This window comes from Pinus tabuliformis, chromosome X, assembly GCF_031772625.1.
Source record: "Pinus tabuliformis cultivar Carrire ecotype Pingquan chromosome X, CPIR1, whole genome shotgun sequence".
In the NCBI taxonomy this organism is placed as follows: Eukaryota; Viridiplantae; Streptophyta; class Pinopsida; order Pinales; family Pinaceae; genus Pinus; species Pinus tabuliformis.
Genome location: NC_142308.1, coordinates 361,410,346 through 361,418,488, shown reverse-complemented (window position 1 = coordinate 361,418,488; position 8,143 = coordinate 361,410,346). Strand labels below are relative to the sequence as shown.

At 39.8% G+C, this 8,143-nt stretch overlaps 2 pseudogenes; both read left to right on the top strand.

Annotated features, from left to right (window-relative positions):
* Positions 1-1,692: 1,692 nt before the first annotated feature.
* LOC149139999 (glutathione gamma-glutamylcysteinyltransferase 1 pseudogene) lies at positions 1,693-2,595 on the top strand (annotated as a pseudogene).
* A 3,055-nt stretch (positions 2,596-5,650) lies between these two features.
* Positions 5,651-6,554, top strand: LOC149139998 (glutathione gamma-glutamylcysteinyltransferase 1 pseudogene; annotated as a pseudogene).
* The last annotated feature ends 1,589 nt before the right edge of the window (positions 6,555-8,143 follow it).

The window sequence follows — 8,143 nt, the reverse complement described above, 5'->3', positions numbered from 1 at the left end:
TTAACATCATCAGTGGTTTCTCTCGCGTATTTTAACAACTTGCATCATTGGCCGGTAATCAGATGGTGTCTACCATGTTCGACTCCAACTCATTGATTCACATGGTTAGACTCATATGTTGGTTGTTCGTGTGAACAAGATAGAAGACCCTGGATCTAGTTTCATCCATTTGGGTTGAGATTTCAGGAGTAATACAAGGTCATGAGTATGATGGCTATGATCATACAGGAAGTCATCTAGTCATGGATCCACCATCAGTCATCCGTGGACGTGTCTTTTGATCATTGTAGATGTAATGTTAGCTTATTTGTTGAGAATAGGTATGCTTGCCTCAACAAATATATCATGATGTAAATGTATGTTAACAGATAATGATCTCGCCAGTTGTCATTGATCCCGCCTTGTAACAAGGTAAATCACTTCAATCATCAATTATCGTTTCTGACTTTTCACTTTAGGGGGGAATCTTTTATAGACAATTTTGTCATATCTAGTCAATAAGCCTTCAACTGGATCAATCAACATCCTTTGACCTTCTTCTCATAATCATAACACAAATTCCTAAGAATGAACCATTCTTTTCCCTGAGTTTCTACTTGAAAACACCTTGTTTCAGCCTGTTAGACTCCGTCTCATGTCAGTGTGCGATTGATTCTTCTTCAAAACAGGGTTTTGAAGAAGAAATCATTTAATGTTGTTTTTTTAGAATACGTAATTTATTCTCCAGCTCTTCAAATGGCAGCGACTTCAAGCTCCTATCCCTGCACATGCACAATTCAGAATATTCACTTTTCATAATATATCAATGGAGTCCTACAGTACTTACCTCAATCCTCACAAGCAGATTAAGAAAGATTTTGTCAGCAATTTGAATGGTATATCAATTCTTGAAATTGCTGCCCTCACTGCAATTATGCCTGTTCTTATTCTCCCGCGACAATGGAATGTGTTGCAACTCAGATAGGACCAAGGTGGATCTACCAATATTCGAATGGAGGAGCATAGCAGCAGGAGTAAACATTTGAAAGATGGGAGAAATTGAATGTGTGCTGGCATAAAGGCAAATTTCTTCACTGTTACCAAGGGCCGTGTTGACTGTAATAAATGGAGGGTTTATGGCTTAATAAGGAGCAGAGTTGCATCTTCGAGGAAGGGTTTGTATTTATTGTGGTGGCCTGTGCGACTACCATTGTTTGAAGGATGGATTGGAGTCGTGGGAGCCGTATTCCCTTGTTGGTTGAGGCAACTGGCCTCTAGTATGTTTTCTGGGTACATTTTGAGGAGAGAATAAACCATTGTTTGCACAGAACTGAGCACTCTTTTTCCTTGATGACCGTATGAGCTTTTCTTGTAGCAAAGCTTCAAATTTCAGAGGACACATTCATTTGGTTGGTTGTACATGTGTATTCTCAATCGAGTGGATCCATGTGACTTTAATGTAGCTGTAACAAAGGCAGAAAGACAGAGAGATAAGAGGTCGATTTCCTTGGGGTCTTGATTACAACAGCGTATTAAAGGCTGGGCATCGTATGGAAGAGATAAATCATAAAAGCCTGTGCGCAGGGGCTCTAACTACGCAAATGATACTCACCTTTGTTTCATTACAGTGCCATGGAGTTTGGCATAAGCTCATGAGTTGTTCTCAATGCTCTTGCAATTGATCCTGGAAGAAAATGGAAGGGGCCTTGGCGCTAGTTTGATGAATCGATGCTGGACTGTTGTGAACCTTTGGAAAAGGTGAAAGTTGATGGCATGCCTAGCTAATTGTTCTGGAGCTAAGGTTGAAGCTTTCCACTCCAATCAAAGTTCTATTGATGAATTCCGGAGATTTGTAGCAAAGTGTGCTTCTTCTGAAGTTTTCCATGTGATTACATCATATCATAGAGCTCCACTAAAGCAGACAGGATCTGGCCATTTTTCACCGATTGGTGGATACCATGCTGGAAAAGACATGGCACTTGTTTTAGATGTCGCTCGATTCAAGTATCCTCCCCATTGGGTTCCACTTTCACTTCTTTGGGAGGCAATGAATACCATAGACGAAACGACTCAAAAATACAGGGGGTTTATGCTAATCTTGAAGCACCAGCAGGGTCCATCCTTACTTTATACTCTGGTTCTGCAGCTTCTGAAAGCAGAAGGTTTTGACAGTGTAGAAAAAATCCTTTCTGCAGTTTTTGAATCATTACCTGCAAATCTTACAGATTTCATCAAGTGGATTGCCGAAGTTAGAAGGTTGGACAAATCTGAGAAAACTGTAGATAAGGAAGAAGCTGAGTGAATTGCTATCAAGAGAGAAATATTGCAACAAATAAAGGAAACAAAAATTTACAAGGTGCGGATAAGTGGTCTTCATCTGCAACCTCATGCTGCACTTTATCATGGTCTACTGAAGATAATTCGTTGGAGATAATTGAAAATGTTTGCTGCCAAAGGGAAGCCACCCAATGTGAACTGATTGGTGTATCGAAAGAGTGTTTTTGTAATAAGGCTTGTATGCAAAGAGCAAGCACAAGTGATAATTTCCCAGTTTGCTCGAAGACTTTTGAGATCGCAAGAATAAAAGATAAATCTGAAACTAACGGAGCCAGTTAAAATAAAAATCGGGAATCCTATCCGCTTAACACCTTTACTGCTATGTGGACCTGCCAAGGAGCATCACTTATGTACGTGTCAGCAAATTAGTAAATGCGATTCAAACTATTCTTCAGATTTCCTTATTCAAATGACCAACGCATTTCCAGAGATTTGGGGGGGCGGTTGTAATTTCCAGAATGTGCAAAGTGGCATTCATGGGTTCGTTTGCCTATTTTTACCTTCATGCTGGAATAATGGAAGGCTCATCTATATTTAAGAGCAGATGGAGGATTCTATTCTATTTTCATGGCTTTAGTTGAAACAACGCCCCTGTTTTGGGGGTCGATCTGTTGTTTTTTTGTTTTTAGTTGATTTAATGTATAAAAATTATTTTTTTGTGAGAGTTAGTGGAAAAAGAAAATTTTGAGTGCTGGAGGAGAACTGAGCTCCATTGTACAGTCTTTGACAGAGTTTTTTAATGAAAATACAGCTTTGACTTCTGAGATTCCTGTGGTATGATAATTTAGCATAAGTTTTCCCTTTGTTTCATATGCAACCTGTTATGTTTCATTTCACTTCATGATCATTTCTAATTGAAAAAACAAAGTGTTTAGGTAAGAATTCATAGTATTATATGCTCTGCTTATAAGTTTGTTCATATGCAATGTTTTCCTCTGTTTGACAAGGATTCAACTCTTATGCCCTTGTCAGCTCCTCACCAGTCTTGCCATCCCATTTAAATCTAGATTTGGTGTTAAATTTCTTGCCTACCTTGCCTCAGTCAATAATCTGTGTTGTTCATTATATTTCTCTGTTCAAGCTGTGATTTTGCCCATGCGCCCAGAAAAACCCTGTCATTTAATTAAAAACCCCTTTTTGATCAGTTTACTAGCCTAATATCAGTGTTACCTTATTGGTCATCTCATCTATTGAAGATTTTACCGAGATAGACCGGAGAGAGCCTTCTCCTGCCCCGTAGGGCTAGCTACGAGGCTAAATGGTTTGATGTTGCCTTGAGGTTTACCTTTCTCAGCCTGAGGTGAAATTTCAAGCGCTAACATACTGGCGACCATACTGGGGAGAACATTCAACTTGTTGATTGTCTTGTCCCAGTACATGAAATCAAATTGCAGATCTGATGCTGATGGTGGACAACAGTCATATACGTATGCAGGCTGAACCATTCACCTGGCGACTCCAACTCGATCCAGACATTCCAACGCTTGCTGATCCATTTATGCAATGGTGGGGTATGTGGCAAACCCTGCCCTGTGTAAAGCTCTAAACAAATTTAGAGAATGGTTAATGGATATTGAAATTAATGAAGAATTTTTCAGTATCGTCCTTCGTTTGTTAAAATCTCCAAAGTTCCCTTGGTTTAAAACTGGTGGCTGTGAGATAGATGTTAAAAGAATCGAGAAGGAGATTCAGTGCTTAGATGAGCAAATCCAGTCATATGATTTCCACGACCCTAAAAGGTTCTTGGAAATCCTTTCTCCATACTCGCCTACAGATGTTTACATTGACAATGTGCAGCTGGAAGAATGTGTTGCAGAGTTGGGACAGCCAACAGAGTCCGGCTTCCGTGATCCTATTGCGGCATATATGGACATGTTTTTCACTTTGATTGATAGATCAGACTGTCTTGTACATGACCAGGCTCATTACGTGCATGAAGGGCTGTCAGCAATTACATTTGTGTCCTGGCGGAAGCATGCTCGAGTGACATCATTTTCAGGTTTACTTGAATGGTTAATATGGCATTTTAGTATTACCTGATCTATTGTTTGTACAACAGATTAGAGTAGATTTTGTAAATAAATAAGCAGCCATAAGGGCAGCATCTTGTTTTATTTTGCTTGAAGATTGTTTGAGTTCAGTTTCAGTTGTGTCGATGATGACTCCATTGCCCAATGGGTGGAGGCACTGTCTGCTCTCCCAAAGTTCTACGGTTCTTGGCACCTCCACAAAGCGGCAGCTGCCATCCCAAGTGGAGCCGATGTTAGACTCCGTCTCATGTCAGTGTGCGATTGATTCTTCTTCAAAACAGGGTTTTGAAGAAGAAATCATTTAATGTTGTTTTTTAGAATATGTAATTTATTCTCCAGCTCTTCAAATGGCAGCGACTTCAAGCTCCTATCCCTGCACAAGCACAATTCAGAATATTCACTTTTCATAATATATCAATGGAGTCCTACAGTACTTACCTCAATCCTCACAAGCAGATTAAGAAAGATTTTGTCAGCAATTTGAATGGTATATCAATTCTTGAAATTGCTGCCCTCACTGCAATTATGCCTGTTCTTATTCTCCTGTGACAATGGAATGTGTTGCAACTCAGATAGGACCAAGGTGGATCTACCAATATTCGAATGGAGGAGCATAGCAACAGGAGTAAACATTTGAAAGATGGGAGAAATTGAATGTGTGCTGGCACAAAGGCAAATTTCTTCACTGTTACCAAGGGCCGTGTTGACTGTAATAAATGGAGGGTTTATGGCTTAATAAGGAGCAGAGTTTCATCTTCGAGGAAGGGTTTGTATTTATTGTGGTGGCCTGTGTGACTACCATTGTTTGAAGGATGGATTGGAGTCGTGGGAGCCGTATTCCCTTGTTGGTTGAGGCAACTGGCCTCTATTATGTTTTCTGGGTACATTTTGAGGAGAGAATAAACCATTGTTTGCACAGAACTGAGCGCTCTTTTTCCTTGATGACCGTATGAGCTTTTCTTGTAGCAAAGATTCAAATTTCAGAGGACACATTCATTTGGTTGGTTGTACATGTGTATTCTCAATCGAGTGGATCCATGTGACTTTAATGTAGTTGTAACAAAGGCAGAAAGACAGAGAGATAAGAGGTCGATTTCCTTGGGGTCTTGATTACAACAACGTATTAAAGGCTGGGCATCGTATGGAAGAGATAAATCATAAAAGCCTGTGTGCAGGGGCTCTAACTACGCAAATGATACTCACCTTTGTTTCATTACAGTGCCATGGAGTTTGGCATAAGCTCATGAGTTGTTCTCAATGCTCTTGCAATTGATCCTGGAAGAAAATGGAAGGGGCCTTGGCGCTGGTTTGATGAATCGATGCTGGACTGTTGTGAACCTTTGGAAAAGGTGAAAGTTGATGGCATGCCTAGCTAATTGTTCTGGAGCTAAGGTTGAAGCTTTCCGCTCCAATCAAAGTTCTATTGATGAATTCCGGAGATTTGTAGCAAAGTGTGCTTCTTCTGAAGTTTGCCATGTGATTACATCATATCATAGAGCTCCACTAAAGCAGACAGGATCTGGCCATTTTTCACCGATTGGTGGATACCATGCTGGAAAAGACATGGCACTTGTTTTAGATGTCGCTCGATTCAAGTATCCTCCCCATTGGGTTCCACTTTCACTTCTTTGGGAGGCAATGAATACCATAGACGAAACGACTCAAAAATACAGGGGGTTTATGCTAATCTTGAAGCACCAGCAGGGTCCATCCTTACTTTATACTCTAGTTCTGCAGCTTCTGAAAGCAGAAGGTTTTGACAGTGTAGAAAAAATCCTTTCTGCAGTTTTTGAATCATTACCTGCAAATCTTACAGATTTCATCAAGTGGATTGCCGAAGTTAGAAGGTTGGACAACTCTGAGAAAACTGTAGATAAGGAAGAAGCTGAGCGAATTGCTATCAAGGGAGAAATATTGCAACAAATAAAGGAAACAGAAATTTACAAGGTTGCGGATAAGTGGTCTTCATCTGCAACCTCATGCTGCACTTTATCATGGTCTACTGAAGATAATTCGTTGGAGATAATTGAAAATGTTTGCTGCCAAAGGGAAGCCACCCAATGTGAACTGATTGGTGTATCGAAAGAGTGTTTTTGTAATAAGGCTTGTATGCAAAGAGCAAGCACAAGTGACAATTTCCCAGTTTGCTCTAAGACTTTTGAGATCGCAAGAATAAAAGATAAATCTGAAACTAACGGAGCCAGTTAAAATAAAAATCGGGAATCCTATCCGCTTAACACCTTTACTGCTATGTGGACCTGCCAAGGAGCATCACTTATGTACGTGTCAGCAAATTAGTAAATCCGATTGAAACTGTTCTTCAGATTTCCTTATTCAAATGACCAACACATTTCCAGAGATTTGGGGGGGCGGTTGTAATTTCCAAAATGTGCAAAGTGGCATTCATGGGTTCGTTTGCCTATTTTTACCTTCACGCTGGAATAATGGAAGGCTCATCTATCTTTAAGAGCAGATGGAGGATTCTATTCTATTTTCATGGCTTTAGTTGAAACAGCGCCCCTGTTTTGGGGGTCGATCTGTTGTTTTTTTGTTTTTAGTTGATTTAATGTATAAAAATTATTTTTTTGTGAGAGTTAGTGGAAAAAGAAAATTTTGAGTGCTGGAGGAGAACTGAGCTCCATTGTACAGTCTTTGACAGAGTTTTTTAATGAAAATACAGCTCTGACTTCTGAGATTCCTGTGGTATGATAATTTAGCATAAGTTTTCCCTTTGTTTCATATGCAACCTGTTATGTTTCATTTCACTTCATGATCATTTCTAATTGAACAAACAAAGTGTTTAGGTAAGAATTCATAGTATTATATGCTCTGCCTATAAGTTTGTTCATATTCAATGTTTTCCTTTGTTTGACAAGGATTCAACTCTTATGCCCTTGTCAGCTCCTCACCAGTCTTGCCATCCCATTTAAATCTAGATTTGGTGTTAAATTTCTTGCCTACCTTGCCTCAGTCGATAATCTGTGTTGTTCATTATATTTCTCTGTTCAAGCTGTGATTTTGCCCATGCGCCTAGAAAAACCCCGTCATTTAATTAAAAACCCCCTTTTGATCAGTTTACTAGCCTAATATCAGTGTTACCTTATTGGTCATCTCATCTATTGAAGATTTTACCGAGATAGACCGGGGAGAGCCTTCTCCTGCCCTGTAGGGCTAGCTACGAGGCTAAATGGTTTGATGTTGCCTTGAGGTTTACCTTTCTCAGCCTGAGGTGAAATTTCAAGCGCTAACACAGCCATTTTAAGGATCAATGCTCCTTGACCTCCTACTGGACAATGTTGACAACCAGGTTGCTCCACTGTGGACTATGTTGATCACCTATAGGTTTCTCCACTATGCACCTATGTTGGTTCTAGTTATTCAGGAAAAAGAGAGAGAATCTTGAAGCCTCTTCTTCCAGAAGCTTTCAGGATCTGTTGTAACCATTTACCTTAAATAAAAGTCTTGAATCCTATACTATCCTACCTTGGAGTTTTCATCCATTATCCCTTGTTCTCATCCTCCCATCAAGAGTGGATCTCAATCCATAATCAGTAAAAGGATAAGAGTTCATGAACTACCTCCTTCACCTATATATTTATTGCTACCATAGGAAAGGGGTTGCTTTTGGAGAGTGATTCAACCATTATGCTACTGATGTGAGAGATATCTTCCCATGCATTAGGTTGATTAGAGGTTCACTTGGTGACAAGGAAAGGACAAGTCAACTTGGAGGAGCTCTTTTATAGGATCAACACCTATTTTTGGTTGTCACTCACTCCATTTCTACTAATGCAAAG